The following is a 26,435-nucleotide window of genomic DNA, read 5'->3' as shown; positions in this document are numbered from 1 at the left end:
TACTTAGATAAATTGCAACAAATTGTTTCCCTTTGTGACTAAGTCTGTTTTTCCCAAATCAACTTTTGCTACTCAAAACAAGTCTGCAGGTGAAAGCATCAAAAATGACTCTGTGCTCATTACCAACACATATACCAATCCAGAAAAATACTTATTTCTTTTTGCCTTTTTTAAAGAGAAACTGTACAGTAGGTCCTAACTACACAAGAGTAAGAGAACTCAGGGATACCAAGGACAGCAATTCTGGATCAGAACTTGAGAGCCATAGCTGCAGCTAGTAACTACTGGAAATCCCTTTGAACCCGTTAAGGAAAAAAAAAAAGGCTGATCTTCTGTACAAAAAATGGACTTTAAGCACAGAAGTTATATATACAAAAAGTAAACAGCCAAGCAGCTTGGTTAATTAATTACCTCAATGACAGTTAATTTACTATTAGAAATGTAACTTTCAGAACTTTCTACAGTCCAGTATACAAAGTCAATTTAAAATACCCACTGTAGCATTAACTTCACACTGATATGTAGTTGAAAGCCCTTCATGAAATTAAGTCAAGATCAAAGCTGCCTAAATTTACAGATTTTAACTGTGCTGAAAAATGACAATACCAGGTCAATGAAATCATAATAAAAATACTGTAAAATCAGAAAATAATTTAAAACATTTATATTCCTCTTTGTATATGCTAAAATATTTACTATATGAGTACACTTTTGTATAATTTTTGTCAGTAGACACTGAAGTAATCAACTCACAATAAACTGGAAAGATTTTAAGGAAACAGTATTCCCACTGACCTCTGAGGAATATTTCACATTTATTAAATTAAATTAATTTATTCAATTAAACTAGCAATTATTTCATGAAGTGAGGTATCAATGACAAAAACCATACCTTTAACATGCTAGCAAACAATTTTTTTTCTTAAGAAAAGGGCACATTTCAGAAGAAATGAAAGATATCAGAGCTAATAAGGCAAATCATGCTGTACTGTACCACATGCAAATACCATTCATGTCTGACTATAGTTCAGAATATTCCAAGTACTACATATGCTATTGTTACATGAACCACTGCTATAGTCCCCTCCTTATTACATAAACTCTTGAGTCAGTTAAGGAGTCAGCAAAAATCTTCCCTGCACAGTCATTTGCTTTTAGGGTGTTTAAAAGACTAAAAATTACACTTAAATATGGCTGCTTTTATCTTTAAACTAGAAATACTCATTTATGTGAGTTAAGCTTCAACTGAGTATCTGCACAGAAGGTAAAACCTTCTAAAATTATAAAATTATAAAGAAGTTTTTAAAGGCTAAACACTGTTCTAAAATCTAAATCCTAAGTTTTCTCTTTCCCTACATTTCCTTGCCCTTTTATCCCACTTCTTTCTTTTACCTTACATCTTATATCCAGATGAAGCAAATCTGTAATCCAATCAATTTTAATTAACAGAGCCTGTGCATTTATGGTCAAGACCAAAGAGAGCAGTTCAAAGACAGCCTGACCTTCCCTTTTTCTGTCCGATCACTCACTCTTCAGAGAACTCATTCAGAAAGTAGGAGGATTCTACACTGGCTTTCCAGTCATTTTTCAAACTGAGCAGGGGTCAGATGAATACTAGACCTGGTGCAGGGGAAAACAGCAGGTGTACATAGCCAAGGATGCCACATGTACCATTTTTACACTGGCAGAAGCTACACTGCTTATTAGCTTCTCTAATAAATGCTGGGGCTAGAGCTAATTTCCTTGTATTTGCTGGTCTGAGTCAAAGTTTGAGCTTAAAACAGTTTCATTATTGAAATAAAATGTCATAGAAACATTTAATAAGACAAAGTAAAAATCCCTATACAGAAAGACATATGGTACTCAAAATACAATCTGCAAATTATTCTGGACTTGTCCATTCTACCAAGGCCAATCCGCTACTTAAGCATTAAAAAAATGCTGTATATATCATAAAATAATTAATGTTGTTCCATAGTGTTATATGGAACATATACACTTAACCTTATGCTTTTTATTAAAGCCATATTCCAGGAATCTGAACAATATGAATATCCTAGATATCCTCCTCTGTTAATATCTACTTTATTAAGATGTGTTAAAACTGTTCCACTGAACACAGAAAATCTCGAAGTTCAAGAATTTGCTTCCTTTCTTCCACCTCTGAAAAAAAATTAGGTATATTTTGAAAGACCTCTGCAAACTAAAATGGTCGTAATTTGTTCAGTGTTGACAATGGTCACAAAGTTCTCACAAATGTCTTATTAAGCATTTCACAAGAAACCAGGATTCAAATTACTTTTAGGTGATGATCTCATTTTTCCCTATGCCAATGCAAGGATTGACTTCACTTTACTAAGCTGAGCTCTTTACGCTGTTGTTCAATTTATCCAGGTTCCACCTCATCAAAGAAGAATCCTCCTTTCTTATCTCGTATCAAACTACAAAGTTTGCCAAGGAAAAGTTGAAAACTAAACAAAATAGAGCCCTCAATAATCCCAAGCATCAGTTACAAATGCTAAACCCTGCCTTCCTCCCACCCCAAGAAAAACCCAAACCTCAAACCAAACAACAGAAACACATTCCCCACCTCTAACACAAACACTTTATTCTCTTTAAGATACTCCTAGTACTCAGGGAGGATGTTGCACTATTTGTCAATCCATTGAGTGTAACAGCACTGAAATACTAAATTTCAACTGTAATAACCAGACTGTAATAGACTCTTCAGTATGATTCCTTTATGCTACATAAGTACCAACTGTTTACAGACAGCTGTACAGACCTCAATCCTTCAAACATTCCTTTTGTTTCCTGCAAAGAGAGTGCATGGCCTGGAATTTCAGTGTAGAGAAGAAGCTTTGCAAAATTAGCTTGTACATGAGCTTTACTAGTCTTAAATTTTAATCTCAACAGTCTGGCATACAGCTACTATGCAAACAGCAGAGCAGTTTAGCATAAACACGTCTTGCTCTAAATATACAAGAAATTTAAAAATAATAAACGGAGCTTTTCTATTACTGAAAAACTGTTATGCAAATGTTATAATCAGTTGCAATGGCTAATTTCAAACCAACTTGGATCTGTAGTTATAGGCTAGAAACGTATATTTTGGCCACAGAAAAAGGTTTTCTGGAATTCAAAATGCTTCCTTAATTTGACAAAGTCACAAGTATACATCAGCAATAACAATCTTCTAAACTTCTCTTTTAGTTTCAACACCAACTGAACAATTATATCCCGACAAAGAAAGATGCAGCAAATATGTACAAAAAAGAACTGAAGTAACTAACTAAATGAAAGCCCAGAACTGAATTACTAATGAAACAATGTATATGGGATAGAAAAGGTTTTAGAAAGTCTTTAAAAAAGCCCACTTAATTACTATGTTGAAGCCTTGGTGAAGATGGAGTAATAAGGAATACTGCCTTCTGTACACGTGTAGAAAGATGCTTCACACTATTAGCATGGCACCCTGAACTGGTGTTACCCACTGGACACATAAACCAAAAAATTCAAGAAAATGAAATGCCATTTACAGCCACTCTTGGCCTTTCAGCTTGGATCACTCCTCTGTTCAGAGAGGTTTAACTGAAATTAAGTAAAGAAATAAATGGAACAACAAATACATTTTTAAAAGCTACGTACCACAAACAAAACCAACACCACCACTCACCAAAACCAACAAAACGCACACACAGAGCTCTAGTGAATAGCTAGAACAACAGGGTATGTGCCAAGTATGAAAAAAATAGCAAAATACATGGGCAACCAGAGACGGACATGTGCAGACCAGCTACTTTTTGAAGGGCAAGTAATCTCAACGTTTTCTGAAAACCTGAGTTACTTTCAGGATCTCTTGATTTGGAAATCAAAAGATCATATCTCTTTGAAAATCAAATTCATATTAATCATTCTGTTCCCCTGACAGTCACTTTGCTCCATTCAAGTCTGTGAGAAAAAAAATTCTATTAAGATGAGTAATATTTTTGTCTATAAAAAATACTTATTTAGTAACAACACAGGTTTTTATTCAGCCCAGCGATTTTTAGGCTTGTTTTCAGATATTTGGGAAAAAATACTATCAAAAAGAAGCCTACACTAGGTACATCTAGAGGCATGTATAATTTACTATGAACAGTAGCCCTGAATGGGCTTAGAGTACACCAGAAATTGGTTAATGTAACAGTACAAAACATCTGGCTCATTTGGATATTTTGGCTCCCTTTACCAGGACACAATAAATGTGCCAAAATATATATTAAGCCAATGTCTGGAAAAACATGACATGGGCAGACACGAACTATCACAGTCCAACTATCAGTTCCCTCCTCACCTTTTTATTCAGCTGAAGAGCAAGCAAGTACCATTTCTACCACAGCTCTCCACCTCATCTTTCTTGAAACTATATTTCTAACAGCATTACTAGTGTGGGACTGACAACATGACCTTGCACCATTTCTGTCTGCCCGAACACCGCCCATTATGATGCAAGACAGACACGCTCTTCCTGCTCATTCACTTGTACTCCCTCTCCCTCTTTGGAATACTACTGACAACAACATCCTAGATAATCACGAGACAAAATCCTGACTGTAATAAAGATTTCACACTACTGAATATTCCAAATTGTATTACTTTAAGTGAAAATTGTTGCATATAGTCTCTCTTTGCCCCTAATTCAACATGACTCTTGCTCTAAATTCAAAAGGACTAAGGAACTCATGACAACTCACAAACTTGTGGTGCCAATTAAAAGCTGCAACCTTTTCAAAAATATACCATCTTTATTAGAAAAATCCATTGCAGTCCTACAGCTTGAATCAATTCCTGAAACAGTTACTTGAAAATCCAATCCATTTATGAAGTCTAATAGCAGGCAGTATTTTAATCCATTAGAAGGCTGTTTCTCAGCAAGGCCAAAGCATTTAAGCTTGACTCTGTTGCTGCTGGCGCACACAGTGGAGACTGGTGCAACACACTGCAATGAAAATCCTGCTTAGAACTTAACAAAGCTGCTGCTGCAGCTGCCCCAAGTAAAGTACCATTCATTTACTCATCTCATAGATGTTCACTTACTAAATTCCTGTCCCAAGAATTATCCTAAGTAGTTTCTGAAAATGGCAAACATAACTTGCTACAAGGCTTTGCTCAAACTTTTAGTGTACACCAAGAAACTGCCTCAAATTTGATTGCATGCATCTTGTATGTTTTGCCAGTGTCATCAGCAATTTTTCAGGTTGGTTTTTTCCCCCCCAGTCCCTGAGGGCACCATGAATTCCAAGTCAACAGTTAAACCAAATTATTGTCAGAACTGATGCTTGCAGGTGAATCCTACAGAAACAACGTTTGCATTTTCAATCTTCACCTTGTCTACCTCAGAAAATGACTATCTCACATAAGGCTTGCAGTGAAACATTGCACATGTGATTCTCAGCATTATTTGCTTGATTCCTGGTTTGTTGTGACCACCTAGGACAGGCTAACAAGACTCTAAATGCTGTACTTGGCCAGCATACCAGACGAATACAAAACTCCAATAGCTGTGCTTTTCAAACACCTGATGGAGTGTCCCACAATGTGCATGCTGGACACTGTCCCATCCAGCTGGTGCCAGCCTGTTTGGAACGAGGACCTATGCGGGCCCATGAGACCATACACACCATCCCAGGGGTTCTACCATCCAGCCTCCATCCTGACAGATTCTGTCACACCTCAGGAGAGTTGTGTGCATCTCAGAAGGCCTTGTGCAGATTAAACAGCCCAAGCCCATTATACATAATCACATACAAACTATAATTGAATTTACATGGAATATGTTAAAATTTAGTGCCAAATTTTTAACATGAGACTACATGACAGATGGTCCAATTTGGTTGGAATTTGGTTTTACAATTCTTATCCTACCAAGAAACCTTTGCAAACAGAGTAAACCCAAACACATGCCTTCATGAATTTCTGAATCTTTTCTAAGGCAATCTTTGTTAATCTTTGTTGGATGAAGTGTAAAAGTTATGAGCATCGGCAACTCTCCAAGTTTCACTTTATTAGACACTGCAAGAAGAAAAAGATTCAATGCTTCAAAGAAAAAAATAAATCATTCAAGTCAATGAAAATACCTTGTTAGTATCTATAGGAACACTGAGAGGAAAGAAATTAAGATCCTATTTCATGTTTTCATACTCATAATGCTCCAGATTAGAAGGGAAATAACTGAAGATATATTATCAGTCAACTAAAGTGCTTATGCTGGAGAGCAGTTTCAGAAGACTGAGGTGGCTGGAGGATGACATCAGTCTCTGAAGATACTGCACTACCACCAGCAACTCCAACAGATTTTAGATAAATACACTGCTTTTTTTTTTTTTTCAGTTATTTTTCAGCTTAATTTATTTTTCAGTTTTATTTAAATGCAATCTACTTGTTATCCACAGCTGTAGTCCAAACTTCTTCCACAGGAGTTAACTCCTACCGCAGTCTCACTGCTTCCTAAAAGCAGTTCAAATACAGCATCACCTCTTACTGCTTCAGTGGTTGCTTCATCAGACCCCGCTGGGCTTCACATCCAGGAATATCTGAGCTGTACAATTACTAACAGTATTAATTCTCCAATCTTTATCTTTTCAACAAAGGCAATTCCCAGACGTATTCCTCTTACTAATACTATAGTCACTCTGTTTCCATCTAGGATGACAGCTCATCAAATCTCAAGCATAATTGCAGTCTGAGTTTAGCTCTTCAAGCAAAACATCAGAACCCTCTAGATTTGTTATTATCTCTATCAGATTTTCACAAATTCTTGAGACAGCCCAAAGTGATTCTATTTTGAGAAATAATGTACAGAACTGTCTAGATTTCTCCACAGTGCCTGAACACAAGAGTATCTGAATGGCAAAGATATATACAGATGGCACCACAAGTTCAGAACTCCTGTAGGCCCATGCAGGAAATTTTAACTAAGCATTGTGTGGTGGGCCCATAGCACAGTGACAACGTACTACTGCCCACACCAGCCACCTTACTTCAGACCATCACTGAAATCCCAAATACCAACACATCAGGAAAGCCGCTGTAACAATTTCAAGCATTCATGTATGCACTGCAAAGCTGGCAGCAATACAAATGAATGTCTCTACACTGTAATATGTACTGTGACAGTAATAATAACATTTTCAACGAAATACAGCTTCCGACATAGCATTAGTTATAAATAGCATGTCTTGTAAAACAGTCTGCACAGAATACTAAAATGTGCTCTCAGTGAAGACTATTTAGGTCACTAAGTGAAGTATCAAGGTAAAGACTAAAATAAAAATAATTTGTTTATGTGGATTCCTTCACAAACATATCCTAGGACTGGGTGGTGTTTTGCTAAAAGATGTATTTATCTAGTACGTGTATTTAACAAGAAAATATTAAAATATATATACAAATAAAACACATGCTTAATTTAAACAAAAAATCAGAACAAAGTTATCATTCCTACACAATTTGGCACCTTAGAACATGTTTAAAAGATGGGAGTTTCCATTAAGAAATGGAATAATAAATAAAAATACCAAAGCTAAAAATCTATTAGATACTCCCCAGATGAGAATCAAGCAAAAGCACATTAAACACATTACAGACTTTGAACGCCAGAGACTAATGACCACATGTTCAGAAAGTATTTCCTGAGACGAGCAACTACAAACAGGAAGACATTTTAATGCAAATACACAAGTGTACATTCAGCATATAACACGTACGAAGTTGTGCAACTTTCATAATGGTGAACGTGACTAGGTGTTAATTTGGCCTATACAAGTGTCCTACAAATATTTAATTACCCTTTGAAAAAAAACTACACATATTATAAACAACTATAGCTTCATTTGACCATTACTTTTTTTATTATTTAATTATTATGAAATTTAAATTGGAGAAATACTTTTTGTGTATGTGTGTGTGTGTAGCACATACAGGTAGCACAAAAGAAAGCAGAGAAAGAAACACTTGTTAGAGCAACACAACATTTATATCAGAGCATGAACTGAAGAGCTGTTCTCACTAAACAGAAAATTTCTACGGCAATTCTGTCCAAGGGTTTTTTTCCAAATTCAGGATGCAAGCTGACCTTGTAGTACATGTGATTAAGAAAGTGATTCCCTGTTTTTTTGTTTCACAGTTCCATTATCAAACATGCAAATAGAGAGAGCTAGTATTTTTTCACAAGAACAGTTTACTTGCACACTTTCAGAGACTTCATTACTGCTTTCAGAGAAACCTGACTAGGGGGTTTTGTATGCAAGGAGTAAATTCTTTAATTTTGTGCCTGCTAAGCATTACACTGAAGTTATTTTCACAATAATAATGCCCTGAATTCATCCCATCAAGAACTCCCAGTTCTTTGACTTTTTCTCAAACCATTATAAGTAACACAGCTCACTATATTATCACTTGCCTTGTCTTGTCTATGCAGAATAAATTTATCCTACAAAGACTGGCAAAATACCATAACACATGAACAAAATAACATATCACATGCTTACAATTAAAACTACACACTTACTCAGAACACTTTGCTAAACTGGAATCTGGCTCATCTGCAAAGACTTGAATAGTCCTTTTTAACCGCAAATATTTATCTTGGACATTTTTGAAATTTAGGAAGATTATACACTTTTCAAATGCAGTAATAAGAAAAAATACTTTTTGAACTTAAAAATAATTAAAATTATTAAAAATATGTAACACCTCATATTTTAAAATATTAAGAATATTTAATATTTAAAATTAATTGAAATTATTAAACATTTGTAATACCAAATATTTGTGTATTTCACTCTAAGTCTGCCAACAGAAATGCTGCTTATGGATATTAATCAAACACCACTGACAAAAAACATGTCAGCTGTTTCTAGAATGAGGTGTGGAAGTCTAGCCCATACACAGTCAAAGTACTATCTTAATTATTGGAAAATGGCCCTTTCCCCCTGGCCTATTATTAATCTATACTCTTTGCTGCATTCTGGCAGTGCTTTGACAAGAAGGGCCAATAGGTTCCCATAGCAAGCCTGGTAATTAGAAGGATATTATACATGAGTACAATAATTGTAGATCTAAATCTCATGAAAACAGCAGCCTAGAAATAGCTTTTCTAGATTTTGGCAATTGCTCTAGCCACCATGGTAAACATTTCCATAATACTTCGTTCACTGTTATTCAACAGTTACTAAGAAAACCCCAGAACCATAAAACACAGAATAAAAATATAGCATTTACTGACTCCTAATGCTTGTAGTCTGTTTCTTAAACTTACTGAGTCTACAAGCATTTATTAAAAAACTTACATCCATGCTATTTTTTCACTTCACATAGCTATTTGTAATTTCACCACTACTTTCTGCACAGATTTGGCAACTTTAACAGTTGCACTTTTCTGCCTTCATTACAAACCAGTCTTTTCCTGCAATTAAATTTATTTACAGTTTCTCTGCCAAACTGTATTCCATGCTCTGACCACATAATCAAAGTACATGTACAAGTTTACATGTCCTTATTTATGTGGTAAATCAAACAAAATATGAACATTAATTAATTGCTGAAAAGTCTACCAGGGATTAAATATTAATGAGAGAAAAAAAGAATGGAATTTAAAAAAAATCTGAATAAGAGGATACTGCTGGGATTCTGCACACTAGGAACATAAATTCTTTAAGGTCCAAGTGGAGAGAAAAAAGAGTAGTTGCCTTGGGAGCAACTTTCTTTGTCTCAGAATCTTCCCAGAAATCAGCTTGTAAAAACCAATGCAATTGGACCTTCATAAAAACACTCAACCTAAAAATATCTGTATGTTTCAAATAAATACAAACCCAACCATAACGAAAGTAAAATAATAATGATAATGACTATTTTTACTTTTTTTGATCACCTAACAATATGCAGTCATATGAAGTATCCCAGTGCATTCTGAGAATGCAGCCAAGTGCAAATTTAGAAATGATGATAAAGAGGCAACATATCGATTTAGCTGTCTAAAGCTGTAGAGGCTACACATCTATACCAGTAAAATCAACAGTGCTGTGAGCATTCCTGTGCATGGAAATGAGCTGCCTGCACCACCAAACTGTTAAAGAAGTTCTCGAAATAACTTCTGTCCAGGCCAATTAGCATTTCAAGCAATCTGAACGCACCATACAGAGAGCCATCCTTGGTAAGGGGACAATTCCCAGAAGTAACTTTGGATATAACTATCCTGTTTTGGGACAAGGACTACAGACGTGAGCCGTGTTATGTCCCTTAGCCTGAGACACGCTTAATTCACTAACATAGATACAGCCAGAGAATCACTGAATGCTACACAGATGGCCTCTAGCTTAACACTAATTCTGACAAAGCATGAGGAAAGCAGAATGATAGATGAAGTGTCACTCCTTCAGAAAACATTTTACAATAACCTACATAATAATAATGAAGAATTTATAACCATTTTCTTTTTGCTTTTTATAACTGTAATGTAAAGCCATTAGAACATACAAAAAGATAAAAGACAACAAATAGGCATGATGAACACAGATAAAGCCCAAAGATCAGATTTCCTCTTGGAAAATGTTCATCTCCGTCACTGCAGATAATAATCACTGCAAATTGCTTTAAAGGCAGAAGGAAGAGAATTTTGGAGTATTAGAATGAAAAAAAAAAAATAAACCAACAGCTCTACTTTTAACAACTTACAAATCTAACAAATTACTCAATGAGAAGGCTGTTGTGAAATACATAATAAAACCACTCAAACTGTAATCTTATATAAAAACACTAAAAATGTGTTGAGCATATTGGATGAGAAATTCTTATTTTACAGGAAGGCTAAAAAAGAACACCTCAATATCAACCGTGTTCAGGTATTAAGTATCAGAAAATGCCTGGAGTATGTATAGTCCCTTCTGGTGGTCTGGGGTTTAGAGGAGCTAAAACCTGATCCTCCACTGTGGATTAACCAGCCTTTTCAAATACTGCATAAACCCAGTAAGGCTTATTGTATTTCTAGTATTTTGAAGGGAAATAACTTCTGGGAAGATAAATGCCCTGCAATAAATATATGGTGTACTTTTTCAAGAGACACAGGTTAGGGACTTCTAAGACTGAAAAAAGTTCATTATGGAAAGCAACAAAGTCACATGGTATCTGTATTAAGCAATATATGGGGACAGAAACATTTTCCTAAATAATCATCCAGATGTTATTCTTTCTTACCTCAGAGCCTTCTACACTCAATATAAATTTGAATAGTTCTAAAGGCTGCCATCAAATTGGTTTTGAGCAACTTGATCTAGTAAAAGATGTCCCTGACCATGGCAAGTGGGCATGTGTGTAGGGTGTGTGTCCCATGGACTATATGGTCTTTAAACTCAAATCATTCTATGATTCTGCATTATTACAGCATAAAATTGGATTTGCTACTTACATTTCCTTTACCCTTCCTTTTGACTTCTACAGTTTATAGTACCTCATTAACCAGATTTTTGAAAACCTAGCTATAAATTCAAAACAGTGTAGTACCACAAAAAAAGACACCTTACTTAAGTTTCCAGCTAAGACCAGCATATGGTCCTAATCCCTTTCTTTAAGTACTCAGTATTCTGAAATCAGGCTACTTCAGTGTCACATAAGCTCTGGACACATTTTGAAGATTCTTCTTCAGACCAATGCAATCTTCCACCAAGAGGCGGAGCTCATTTCTACAAAAGAGCAAACCTTCTCAGAAATAAATTTCAAACAAGAAACTAAAAATAAATCTTCAGTATTTTCTGCTCACATGTAACAGCCATGCTCTGCAACAGATGGGGAAAGGAGTAAATCCTTAAGTAGCATAGAAAGCATTAAGCCAGTGACAACATCCAATCCCCTGGAAAGACTGTGACACAAGGAACAAACCACACAAACCACCTTTTTATGAACTACCTAAAGATGATCAGTGAGCAAGTTTTAAACTTTTTAAGTTTAAGTTTAACTTTTAAGTTTAAGTTTTAAATTGTTAGCTACTGTTTTATGAAGCTATCTAACACCTGAAATAAACTGGCTGGTGTTGTACTGTCATCAAGAATGTATTTACAAGATTCCTCAAGTTAGCAGGCTGTAGAGGGAGCAGTACCTGCCAGCTGACGAGCAATAATGGTAATCCGGGACACACTGAACTGCTGATGTCAGATCCCAAAGAAGTTTAACAGTAATTTCTCCTAACAGTCTGAAATCCATGTCTTACACAAGCTGTGCTGCACTTGACCAATGTGAATATGGAATAGAGCCCATATCCAGATTTTGCACCACTTGTGCAAGCTGCCCTCTGTCTTCACCAAATATGCAACTGAGCTTGTCTGGTAGTTTGGAGGGTGTTGTTTAGGCTTTTTTTAAAGGACCAGAGTGTCTAATTCATGCCCCAAGTAAACGGAACATTTCTTCTGGGTAGATTCCTTTGGGAAAGACACAGAAAGCATCATTAAATATTTTTAAACGTTTTAAGCTCCTGGGAGCAGGGGCATACCAGATGAATTACAATAAACTTATGCAAGATAGACAACCAACTAACTATGTTTCTGGGCAGCTGGTTTTTATAACACATGCATGATTTCAAAACAACATACTGTGGCCACTATAGAAAAGAGATTGCTTTTAAAAAGGAAATATAAGTACCTTTAGAACTGTGTGTATCAAGTTGCATTCTAGCAACATAATCTCACAAGTATTTTGTCATGCGATAGGAAGACATAAAAAGAATCTGAAAAGATGAAAACAATTGAAGAAAGGGGTTTAAGACTGTAAAAACCAGTGAAATATTGTGGAAGGAGGACACTGATTTAGGAGCTAAAGTGGAGACTGGGAGAACTCTATACACTCCCTTTAATGCACTAGGCTTATAACAAGGGGGAAAGAGCATCCAGAAAACAAACAGAAACTAAATTTCCCAAAGTTAGAAAATGAAATTTAAAACTTTAGCAAATCAGATCCTACACAAGAATAAAGCACATGCCAACCACAGAGCAGAGGACAAGGAAGGCTTTGGGAAGAAGCTGCTGGCAGCACACACAGTGGCAGGGAGGAGAGGCTGCACTGGCTGTAAGGTCAGCTGCAATGTGCCTGCAGTAGCTGACCCTGCCAGAATGCACAGACAGAACTTTTTGCATGGCAGAGATTAAGAGGAGGTGAAGGAGAAATGAAATGACATTTACCTTCAAGGGAAACAGAGGAAGATTATAAATTGTAACAGATGATGTAGAAGAGGCTGGAGAAAAAGCCTGGTAATTTCCCTCCCAGCTGCTTAAAGTTACTATATTGGCATAACAGAATAATCAGGTGAAGGTGAGCACCATATTCCTGGCTTCCTTACCCAGCCCTGTTAATGACTGCTCTCTAAATATCAAGAACTAGATCCACCTCACTATAAAAACTGTGAAGAGAGGGAAAAGAAAATAAAAACAATATACCAGCAGTAATATCAAAACCATGCTTTGCCATAGGCCAACCAATTTTGTATAGGTGATTCTGCTTTTAAGTGGCATCTGTAAAAAGAGGACAATGATATGAAGTACTAGATACTGCTCAACTGGACTAGTTTATTGAACATAAATCTACATGATAAAAATGTCTCATCAAATGAACCTCCAAATCTTTTCAGGTTTGGAAAGCTACTAAAAAGGCCAATAGAAAATTGAAGTTTACAATGATTCCAAGTAGCTTTAATCAAATCTCCTGCCCCAGAAAAAGTGGGAGGAGAGTAAAAAGATTGCTGGAAATCTTTCTTCAGCTTCCTGTCTATGACTACAAGCTTATATTATCCTTGAGATGTTTTTTAAGTAAAATAACTGAAAAGTTTGAAGTGTAAAAACAATTTAAAGATATAATACAATTTCAGGTTTGCAACTGCTGACCAAAATTAGGAAGTGATAACAGACAACTTCAGTAATTTCATGATGCAACAGTAATCCTTATTACAGAAGTGATAACATCATCCCTGCACTGTTGCTGCCTATGGGATGAGCATGAGCACTATGAAACAGTACATGAAGAGCCCTAAAATGGCATTTGTTTTATTTTTAGCTATGTATACATCAAAATGATGTAATATTATGAAATAATGATATCCATTAAAAAAGAATTGGTGAACATCAGAAAGATAATTTCAGTTGATATTTTATTAAGACATCAATGAAACAACTTTAATTTTGTGAGGAAAAATCATGTCAAAAGGAAGCACAAGGAATACTTGTGCTTTACTTTTGACTAGAAAAGAAAAAAACATGTAAAATATGGTATGCTATTGTAACATACAGTTAAATACAGGAGTGCTTAGAATTTGTCTGACCTCACACTGGGTAGGATAAAAAAAGGCCCATGACTAATAGCCTGTGGCTAATCTCGTAACAAGGGACTATGGCTAGCTAATTAGCCCTTTATGAACAAAAAGATAAGGAACAACCTGAATTCCATGAAAAGTTTGAATTACAAGCATGCCATAGAATTCACTCCTCACCATGAAAGTAAACTGAAAATGTTATTTATCCACATTTCTGCAAAGCATCAAACATCTTTTCATTACCAGACTACTATCCCTAGAAATCCATGGAATTAGAAATCCAACAACCTCAGACTTGTCTACACTACAACCACATTAGCCCTTTCTTAAGCAGGGTTTTAAACCATGATGTTTAGCAGGCATCAAGGTGTGCTACAGCATTGGGCACACTGCACTTAAACACACACAAGTCCATTTGTCAGATACTGACCTGAGTTTTATCCTTAGACTGAGCAAGCTAACATAAGGTGCTGACAGACTTGTAGCTGCAGATAAAAATCAGACAACTGAAGCCATCACCACCCAGCTGCTTGCCCCTCCCTGCTGACAAATGTGGCTGCTCTCAAAGGCATCTGATGCACCCCTGAATCAGCTCATGAATCACTGACGCTTTCAGCTGTGTATTCAAGGAAGCACACACAATTTTACCTGAAAACAGTTAGATGGCTCGAAAGCTTATTTATATGCACATCTGACATCACCATTTGGAAAGTGGGACAAACGTAACATAATACCTCATAACAGTAACAGCTTGAGCCAGATGATTTCTATTACTGTGTGGCTGCCAAAACCAATAGCCTCCACTATCGGCTCAGAACAGGCCCTACCAGTACTCATTCCAACACTGTGCAAGTGACACAGTTTGGGTTTACATAGATTACACGAGTTAAACCACACATGCCTTATAAAACCTTGCAGACTACTCAGTATACCACTACTTACTATATATTAGTTCAGATAAATTTAAAAGTTATCTGAATAAGCATAAAACTAATTCATGAAATATCAGCTGCAGAGAGAGCGCAGCCAGCCCGCCTTCTCCAGCTCCATCGCTTACAATTTCTCCTACAGTTTTATCCTATGGAGTCAGGAAACAACAGATACAGCTGTAGTTTCTTACAAAGTTCCTTCCTTGAGCCAGAGTTTTTCCAAACAGGAGGTGCCACAGCCCCGCAGGGATGTGTGTACTCCTGCTGCAGAGGCACAACGTTCATCCCATCAGCCAGGCTGCCCACACAGTAATTAACCTACACAGATGTGGAGGCAAAGCATGAGCTAATTCGGCACAGACCTCTTCTGTATCGACAAATTCTGGAGGGAGCAGAGTAGGAGCTTGTATTTTCCACCTTACTGTGTCTGCAAATCTATACATAGAGTTGCATCAGCAACCTACAGAGTAATTCACCCTGGACTAGGGCCCTGGCAAGAGAGGGAGGAGCAGGAAGACAAGCCATCCGGCTTAAAATAAGCACCATTACATCCTAATCTAGATTTCACCCCCATCTTTGTCAAATAACACTAGGTCACACATGCTTACACTGGCTTTTGTTGTTACTGAGGGATGAAGAGTTAGTTTTGGTTTTAACTACTTTGTTTTTCATTTTAATTGCCACAGCCACAATAACAGATTAATGGAATGGATGATGCTTAAAAAAAAATTGTAACCATGTATTTATTCCCACTCACCCTCACTTCCTGGAGCCTTATAAGGATCACATTAACTGCTTTATTATGATACAACCAGCAAATAGACAACTGAGAAATGACAGAAATTTAGACAGAAGTCAATTAAGTTATCTATCATCTTCAAACTGTTCTAAAAATACTTCATTTGGATTCAAGTAAAGGATTTAGACCTTAGGCTTTCCTGTAATGACATGGAAACCTTTAATCGGGTTTTCCAATGTCTCACTATTTTAAGATACATCCCATACATAGATTGGCTTCTTTAATTAAAACCAAACCAAAACAGAACACCAACACAGACTAGGAAACTATATCCATCACACAAATTAGCAGAGTTAAAATAAAGCTGTGACTCAATTTATTAACTAGTCTTAAAAAAAATCCAAATAACCCCATTGTTTTATTTTCAATATAGTGATACCATTTATTACTGATAGGCAGAAATGCAGTATTTTCCCTAATGAAAAGGTATTTAAGACATCAACAGTTGTTAAAGTTTGTCATGTACTACATTCACAAAAACCCAAAATGCCCACAACCACAGTTTGAAACAAGTAATTCATTACAAACACGGTCAAGTTATTTGATTAAACAATCAGCAAGTAAACATTTGCTTAATTAGCTTTTCAGTGTTGAAAGGGTCTTGATAATCTTTGGGGCTCAAGCATAAGTAAAAACCCAGTTTGTAGAAATTCAAATGGACGACCAACATTTCTTCCTCCCCTCGCTTATTTTTTTTTAACTTGCTAAGACTGACAAATGTGGCTGACAGCAAACGAAGCAGCTCTAACTGCAGCTGCAATACTGATACTTTCCCCTGGCAAAGCATTACCGCTCCCTCTGGCGTCCGTCTGACCCTGTGCCAAGCTCTTTCCACACACCAGAAAACAATTCTTTTAAAGTGCATAGGTGTGTATACATGAGCAGAATGACATGGGCATGTGCATATAGAGAGATTTCTTCCATGTATACTGACTGAAGCAGCTGAGTTTGGGGTCAGAAGGGCACCAAAGCTGGCACAGAGGAGGATATGACTGTAAGAGCCAGAAGTTACATCACTGCCCCAGAAGAGCAGCTCCTGTTACAGTAAGTTACACTTCCCAGACTGTCCAGCCTAACACACCATTGCCATCTTTCACCCTCACTCTCCGATATGCAACGCCATCCTACTACTGGTATACTACTTTGGAAAGGCTCTAACATGACAACTATTCTCCAATCAACCCCAGTCACTGAAAACTCCAGCAATATCCTGCCTTTTCTTTCTTTCTTGAACTAATATTTTCCCCCATATCGAATTTGATTAATGAACATCAAATCTCAGGGGGCAGAAGGTGAGGTAGTATTAAAAAATGCCAAGGCCAGTGAAAGGAAAAGTGGTGGGAGTTTACAGCTATGCACAGAAAGAAGCTGGAGCTCATTTTTTTCACTACCAGAGATCCGTTAGATTACTTGAGCTGATTTGTGCAACTCTTTCCCACATAAGTGTGTTATTTTACTTTTAATTATCTAAAGTGTCTCTTCAAATTAAGTATGACAGATGATTTATCTAGAAAATTCTACTGTTCCCTCTCATCACACCAGTATCAATGGCAGCAAGTTTGTTACTGGTTTTTAAGCAGTACTGAAAATCCTTAGTGATATGATATGATATGCTGGGCACAAGCATTATTTCTAAGACTCCAATTTTATGTGCTGAAAACACCACTGTGCAGTCAAAACTGGAAATTATAGCACTTCTTCATATGAACAGTAACATGACATTTTAAATTAGCAGATGTGACACTAAACCACAGCAAAATTCTTGACAATACAACGGTTTTGTACCAAAAGAAAACTGAAGTCACCCAGGATTTAGTAATTACGTCCAACCTGCACACAAGTATCTTTCTCTTAACAAGTCCCAGTAGAAGTATCTATACAACAAACACCTAGCAAAGTATCTGAGCCATTGATCAAACAGTCTTGGGTTATAGCATTGTTGCCAACAAACTCTATAGGCAAGTCAAATTATGATCATTTTCCTATTACACTGAATAGTTCATAGAATGACTACAGCTCCCAGGGAACAGAATTAGGATGACAATAATAAGGTGACAATTGACTAAACAAGACAAACATAACAGCTTAAAGTATTTTCACTGCAAACAAGACAAACGTAACAGCTTAAAGTATTTCCACTGCAGACATGGAAAATGGATCAGGTTTCATCCTATGACTTGCAACTCACACTCACAATTAGAAGTATGCTGTCAGCTGGGCAGCTGTATTTTGGCTTGTCCTTCAGATGTGTAAAGAATTTAAATACTTACAATTAGCCTTTGATGTTAACACCCTATTAACTCACATGGGAAAAGTTTAATACTGTTGCTTGAATCTAACTATTGACATAAGGCAACAGTGAATTTATTTAGTGAATGATAAAAAGTGGGGGAAAGTATTTCATTCTAGAGAACTAAAAAAAAAAGGTGAGAAAGACTGACATTTTTCTAATTGGAATCTGATTACTGTACAATACTTTTCATTTAACTGACCTTACCTAATTTTGTCTCAACTGTTAAATACAATGAGGTTACACAATTAAAGAGCCAAATGAACACTGAAAAATAAAGTCAACTGTGTGCCTGTAATAGCTGCAGCAGAGAAATAATATTTATATGCAAGATGCAGATACTTAGCTGAAGGTGTTAGAAATCCTTAGAAAAGACTGCACTCTGGTGGAAGATTTGTTAACTTGCTGTAATAGCTACTTGGAAAGCATGGGGTTTAAGTTTTAATTTAAAATTTAGGTTTTGTAGTAAGAAATTAGTTGCTTCACAAAATGAAAAGCCCTTCAAGCATCTGTTACTTCAGTTCTTAGAGTTCTTTGGTGCCAATTATTCATGACATTTCAAAATAACTAAGCCAAATATTTAGAAGCATTTTTACATAACTATATACATTTCCATATCCACATCCTGTGACACAAAGAGTAGGAGGGATAATTCTCTGTAATTCTGTTCCTTAGCCACAGCAGGTTAGTAAACACAAAAACTCCCAACCAAACCAAACCAAACAACAACAACAACAGAAAGAATAAAACCAAGTTGCATACTGAGGGGAGTCACAACAGAACACGCACTTTTAAAATCTCTGTGAGGAACGCAAATAATGAATCAAGGACTCGTGCTTTCTATTCCTCATATTTCCTTAACGTGATGACTTTTCTTTTCTGCCCAAGCAAAAGCTTTCATAAGAGTTCAACATACCCTTAGTTTTCCTCAAGTTTTACTTTCCCACTGCTTTCTCCCTTCTGTGCCTACTAGAGATCTGTTAAGTACTTGCAGCTCCCACAGACCCATCTCTCCCAACTAACCAGGCAAGGACCAGCCTGTGCTACAACTGGTTCACAAAAATTGCAATTCAGTATGTGTGAGCTGCTGAAAGCCATTCCCCCTGGAATGCATGCAGTCCAAGCTTTCCCTAACCCTCCCTCACTGCCAGCATCTCTAATGTCTCTTTTCTTTATGTATCTGTAATTTTCAAATCTGATACTGCAAATTTAGAAGGAAGTTATTTCTTTGTATCAAACACGGCTGAACTTGGTTAACAGGTTCTAAAGCTCTCGGAGAAGACAGAGAAGAGTACAATCACAGGAAAACATTATTCATAAAACTAATATAATTCTACCAAAAATACCTAGGAATTAACAGTAAGATACCCATATATAAACATTACATATAAAAACATGCAAATAAATACTTGCACTAGCTGCCTGAACTAGTAGTTTACTGGCCCTGCATGCAGTGTTAACAAAAGAAATGCATTTATGACTGATGAAACAGACAAGTGGGATGACCAATTCCAAACCTGTGACGAACACAGATATGAGCTACCATGACAGAGAGCTGCAGAAGAAAATAAGATTCATAGAGCAGCAGACTAGAATTCATTTAACTTCAGGCTGCCCTAAATTAAAATAAAGTATCTTTTCTAAGATAACAGTTTTATATATACACACACAAAACATACCACCCCATATTCTGCACTGCCAGCAGGCAATAATGCCAAGAGGAGAACGAGACCATCATGTGGAAGATACTGTTTCAGCTTAACAGCCATATCTTCACATGCAAAGTATCAAACACAAAAGAGCAATAACACACTTACCATTTGTCTTGCAATCATATTGGCAATTTAAAAAAAACCCAACTTGCTGCTGAATTCAAGGTATAATCACCTATAAATCTGTTCTGAAGATTACACTAACTTGAAAAAAGGAAGCACATTTCCAATTAGGATTCCCAGACAGAGCAAGTCTGCACTTCTTGCTTACTAATTGTGAAAAGCTTTTCTTAGCTTTCCAAGTATTCTTGGACCTTTTGTATTTACCAATGCAGTCATGGATCATTATTTGTGACAGTAACAGCAAAAACTTTCATTTAACTCAGGTATCACTGATCTTACTTACAAGATCCCTTAAAAATGCTGCTAATACATCAAACAAGACATAGGAAATTTTGCACCATGAAGGAGCTGCATTAATGGCAGTGACACAAAATTAGAAGTGCACTGATACCATTACATTCTACTGCAGATACAGACCATATTTACTCTCAGAACTTTACTGGAATGGCAACATTTGCAGCATCTCCCTTGATAACTTTCAAGTATTAATAACCTTGTAGTATTAAAACACAAAGAAGGCAAAAAGTGGTCCTCTCCTGCCTCTGCTCAGGGTCTCCCATGCCTTCTACTCCCATGCCTTTTACTTCATATTCATACTGCAACTTAATTAACACATTAACAGTTCTGTTAAATGCAACCCAGTAGTTCTCTCAATACTGGTCTGAGTTCAATATAATGAATGATCATTTTTCTTTTCTAAAATTCTGAGGACATAACACCTATGAACTAAATAATCAATAGTGGATTATGATAACATATTTTGAGTAAGTTAATACTGTCATACCTTTCCTTGTAAAGGAAGAACTGTACTTCAATCAGATAGTGCTATCATACAAGAATATTTATTACTTGCACACTTATCTTCATTGAGAAATCATGAAATATTCAGACAACAAAACATAGAAATCAACATATATCCTACAGAGATTGAAGTAATGATTTTTTGTGAAATATGAAAACATTCCAGAGACTGTCAGGGGGTGGGGGGGAGTAGGGAGCTTTTAATACCTCCTGAAAATAGCTGGCTCCCAATGAATGTGCAGAGATATGAGCTCAAAAATCTAGAAAACAGGGCTAGAAATACCAGTCAAAAGGCTATCTTGTCCATCATCCCAGTATTGCTGGCAGGTACTGATCTGATTTGATCCCTTCCTGGAAAAGGTTATTCTAACCTGCTTAAAAAATCCCATTGATGGAGATTTCACCAATTCTCTACAGGGATATGACTGCCCACTGCTTATGTTAGAAAACTTTTTAAAACCTTTTAACTAAATTTTACTCACTACAACCACCCTCCTCCACTGCTCTCTGTCCCACCTCCAGCAGACATAAAAGCAGTTTAAGTATTATCGTTGGTCCTTTCACATACTAAAGAACTCCTATCAAGTATCTTTTGTCTTCTCTTCTGTAGACCAAACAAAACACTTTTCTTCCAAGTCTTTCATTAAATTACACTTTCAAGCCTTCTGATAACAGTATGTGAGTGCAGGTGGATGGGAAGCATAAGGTAAAAAAAGGAAACACATTTCCACCACTCAAAAACATGTAAGAAACACCTTAGCAACATTTGCACTGGGGGAGGACAATCCCTACCAACCAAACAAAACAGACAAACAAAACTCACCACTAAACCAAACAACAGTTTTCTAAAATCTATGATATAAAGATTATTAAAAAAAATAGGAAAAGTATTGGCATCAAGATGCACTAGTATCAATACACACAGGGCATGTTTCTATACTGCTAAGCACTTGAGACAGGCTAAAAAAAGGCATACTCTTCTCCTCCTCCTGTCTTCTACAGACTCCCAAAGCCCCTGTAAGACCACACTCTTCTAGTAAATGATTATACAGGATTTCACACTATTTGTGACATTGCGGTACAAGATCTCAAGAAACGGCATGAAAACTGTTAAATTCAGGGGTTTTTTAAAGTGTCCAAAGTTAGCATGAATTTCACTTCTCCTGATCCTTCCTGCTGCACTCTTGCAGCAGTTCCTCTGTAGTCAGGGCCATGCTGATAAAGTAAGTGAGATGAGGAAAAAAAGTCAGTAAGAATAACATCTAACCCCAGTTTGCATATGGATTCCTTCAAATGCTTTAGGAAATCACTTACTGTCCCTTTTACTTCACATAGCATATTGACATTACACATTACGTTTACAAAAGCAATAGATACAAAGAGTCAGATAGACTTCTCTGACTACAAAATAGGATAGAACAGTCATCTAAATAGTTCTTGTAAAGTTTCATTTATGCTTCAGAAAACATTTAGAATCTGAAAGCAATACTTTTTTTATATTATTCTGTTTCACGTATCATATGCAAAGAAGCTAAGCTCTGTTCAAACAGTTAGATATAAATGAATAAAATTAAGGGGTTTGTTTAGGCATGTTGCAGATACTCTAAATACCAGGAACTGTCTCAAAAGTAAAACATACATTTAAGACATAGAAACTGAAATATAAAATATTAAGACAACACTAACTCTGTCCTACTGACTTCTGTTAAATGCAACAAAAGATGAACATTCTGAAGCATGGTTTTTAGCATTTGTAGTCCAATCCATGCTTTAAAAAGATAACTTTCTTTTCTCCTGTAGCATAAAAGGAGTGTTTCTACTTTGTAAACCCATGTATCTGCATTTACTAGGCAACAGCCCTACACTGCACCAGTGTTCAGAAGAATCATAGCAGTTATGCTATTTCACCTGCTGGGATAGCATACATATACCAAATCTGAAGATGAACAGGAAATACGACTTCATCTGTGAAGGAAGAGTCTTTCTACAAACACTGGAATTACACAGAACTGAATAGCAAAAGCAACATGTAAAATTACTTCTGATCAGTTAACACAACCTTAGCTCTAATCTTTGCCATGTATTTTTTAGTATCACATATGGTAGCAAGCAGTTCAGGATAACCACAAGCTAAATTCTTCAAGGTACTGTACAAAAAATTTCAATGAGTTTTGGGTGTATCTAAAGTTTCAATAATTTATCTCATCCATTACTAAATTAATACAGGTTAGGAAACATACTGAAACAGAAGACTGTATTTCTCAACCCAATTATTTATTAATTTCAATTTAAAATAATTAATGAGTTTACTTACAAAAATCCCAGAAGTTTCACTATACATTCAGAAAGTACTGTATTCTGCACAGGACAGGCAGCACTCAGCACTGCTTACATCACTTTCATATACAGACAAATTAAAAACAAAAACCAATGCACAGGTTTTCATGAAAGCAATAAATTCTGAGTTTCCCCACTATCTGGCTCTCTGTTATAGGGGTATTGTAGGTTGGGTCCCAAAAAAATCCAAAACAAATGCGGAAATCCTGCTTTCAGTGCAAAGCTAAACAGAACTTGTGCTTCTGAGTCACAGTCAAGGACAGCTACTTATGAGGCTGGTTATACTTCGGGGACTTACTTTTTATGTTATGCTAAAAAGGAAACAAGGCATTAAAAAAGTTGATATATAAATTGGTTTTTTAAGCATTAGGTATTCCAATGCCCCATCAGAAACAGCAGGGGGTAGTATTTCTGTGTTTTTAAACCCATGGACCAGACTCATCCTGCATTTTCCTTCCTTACAGGTTATCCTTAAATCCCTCACCTAGGTTCCTTAAGTGAGTAGCTTCTGGCTTCACTCCTGCCAGACAGAGCTCTCAATCCTCTTCTGAGCTAGCTAACACAGAGCCTGCAACGTGGTGACCAACCACTTGGCTGCTCTTCTCTGGTCCCTCTGCTTTACAGATTCCACCAGACATTATTTACCACTATTGCAGAAATCATTAGCCTAATAACAGGTCACCTCACAATGTTACATTTTATCTTCCTATAAATACAGGGACTCACAATCAGTGTAAATTGAAAATTAAAATATTAACTTATACGGCACTACAAGCATGTCCAACATTTTATGGACTAGAAGAATATTCCCACCAAGAGTTTATAGTCTGAACATGTCAGAGTAGCATCTAGCACAATGCAGAATATAAGAATTTTGTCCATGTAATTTGTAAAACAGTTCTTGGAAATGGCAAAGCTACTTGAACTTTCTCACTGAGTCAATACTTTTCCACTTAGGTTATGAAGTCAGACCATCAAACTTTTAGTTTTATCTAAATCAGGCTATGTCTCCCCAACACCTACAAAGCATATTAAATACTCCCTCCAGTGAGCCTTATTTTATGAAGTGTAACACCAGACAACTAAGATTATTTATTTTATTTTTTATTTTATTTGTTTTACTTCTCCATGTTTTACTTTTCTTTTTCAGAGTTTACATTAATACCCACACTCTACCTCCCCTGCCCTCAAATTCAGACTGCCACAAACAACTGTGGAAAACCTACTTTTTTCAAATATCTTGTTTGCAATTTTAGGATATATTATCTCATGAATTACCATAAATAAGATCCAGTACTGTCTTTGATTCAATTAAAGAGATGGTTCCCAGTTCTCCAACATGATGAATTTACAGGTACCCGAGAAACAGGACACATTTATTTTCCATTTTTGTGTACTGCGTTTTATTCATAAGAGCTCACCTACAAAGTAATTTTAAAGATTTCTTTTAAAAAATACAGCAAAGAGTTTGTGTAAAATACATGAATATTTTCATGTTTTCAAGTATTGAATTGGCTAACGGATGTCCCTCTGATGTCATTTGTCCTAAAAGAAAGTTACACTGAATTCAGAAAAATACCTTCAGCTTCAAAAAAAACAACCCCAAAGTAACTCTGTAATTAACTTAAATCACTATCATTATGTATTATCACTAAAGGGTGAGCAAATTCTCTGATTCCCCTCTAAGTTACTACTTTGTGAAAATGCACCTTGACAAACAAATGAAAATTAGTCCTAAATTATTTTATTTATGGTCATAGAGTATCTAAAAGAACATTTACTGAGAAAAATTCAGAATAATAGAGATATTATATTGTAAAACCACTATTTAGTCCTCTGATTTCACCCAAACTATCCTATTCAGGAATTTCAAAATGACACACAGATGCCATATACTGCCTTTTCACTGTGGCAGTTTCTATCCTGAAGATACAACTGTACTATCAGTTTACTGACTGAAGCGAAAAATTACCCTAAACAATCCATCCTACCATCTTCCACCTCTAAGCAGACTGAAAACTGCTTTTTGTCTATGTATCTTGCAGTTCAGTCAGCAACCCAATCTGAGCCAATGACCAGTGACAACATAGGGAAGTTACAGGAATCCATTAGTAGAGAAACACAACACGACTCTCCAAGGCAGAAGGGAACCATATTTCTAGAGGGCAGCTAAACTGTGATCTGCATTGTAGTAGCTCGCACACTGTGAGAATTAAACATTTATCAGCAATTACCTCCGTGACTTCCTCATGATCAATACACAGTATTGTCAAAAGAAGAAGAAAAGCACGAGAGCAAAACAATCCAAGTCCCACTGGTAGCACATGCATGACTAGTGACTACCATGATGAGGACACAAACCTGGCAAATATTTCTACGTAATACCAGGTATAATCTCCTAAGCACAGAATAACAGGTTTTGAAGAAACCCCTGAATGTGATCTCATACACTGCTTGCTCAAAGCAGAGTTAACTTCAGCTATCTTTGCACAGTCAAGTTTTGTCAGCCTCCAAGGACAAGTTTCTCAGCCTTCCCCACTCACTCCAAGCACCAGTAATGAAATGAAAGTAGGTAGCTGTACGTGTTTCTACCACTGTGTATTTGAAAAACCCGTACCTGCTACAAAGATGCGTTAAGTTCCTTTTCAGGAAACTAGATGGCTTCTCAAGCACATTAGACTTGAACACTTACCAGCTTTTCAAAAATGTATTTTAAGCAAATAAACAGATCAACAAAGAACTTAACCTGCGTTTGTTTATAAGCTTATTTTTAATAACCTTCATGGGAATCTACAAATCTACATAAGTTTCAAGAAGCACGTGAAGACCAGCAAAACAGATGTGCAAAATTAAAAAGTGAAAAATACTCTACTTCCACCTATGCTGTTCATATTTTCAACAGAAATCCAAGTTCTACTGCATTATTTTCTTAGTCAACTGCCAACAAATCAATATCAGATCTTTGACAGAAACCATCATTTTTCTTACTTGGTTCTAACGAATGTTTTTCTCGTTTACTTTCTTTCTATTCTAGTCTAGTCCCCAACAAAGCATAATTCCTTCTTCCTGCTCAGGGATATAATTATGTCCTCATTAGTTCTGAAATGCAGTA

At 36.3% G+C, this 26,435-nt stretch overlaps 1 protein-coding gene across 2 annotated transcripts in view; it reads right to left on the bottom strand.

The window, feature by feature from the left end:
- Positions 1-26,435, bottom strand: part of ARID2 (AT-rich interaction domain 2) — a 92,819-nt gene that overhangs the window by 40,015 nt on the left and 26,369 nt on the right. The window contains exon 1 of one of the 2 annotated variants that reach the window (XM_064422506.1): positions 4,337-4,355. The exons of the other annotated variant lie outside the window; for it this stretch is intronic. The gene's annotated coding sequence lies outside the window, so the exon portion shown is untranslated. Of the gene's footprint in view, positions 1-4,336; positions 4,356-26,435 lie in introns of those variants that run through there. 2 annotated transcript variants of the gene reach the window in all.

Source organism: Passer domesticus, chromosome 5 (genome assembly GCF_036417665.1).
Source record: "Passer domesticus isolate bPasDom1 chromosome 5, bPasDom1.hap1, whole genome shotgun sequence".
Lineage (NCBI taxonomy): Eukaryota > Metazoa > Chordata > Aves > Passeriformes > Passeridae > Passer > Passer domesticus.
This window is presented reverse-complemented; position numbering and strand designations above follow the sequence as displayed.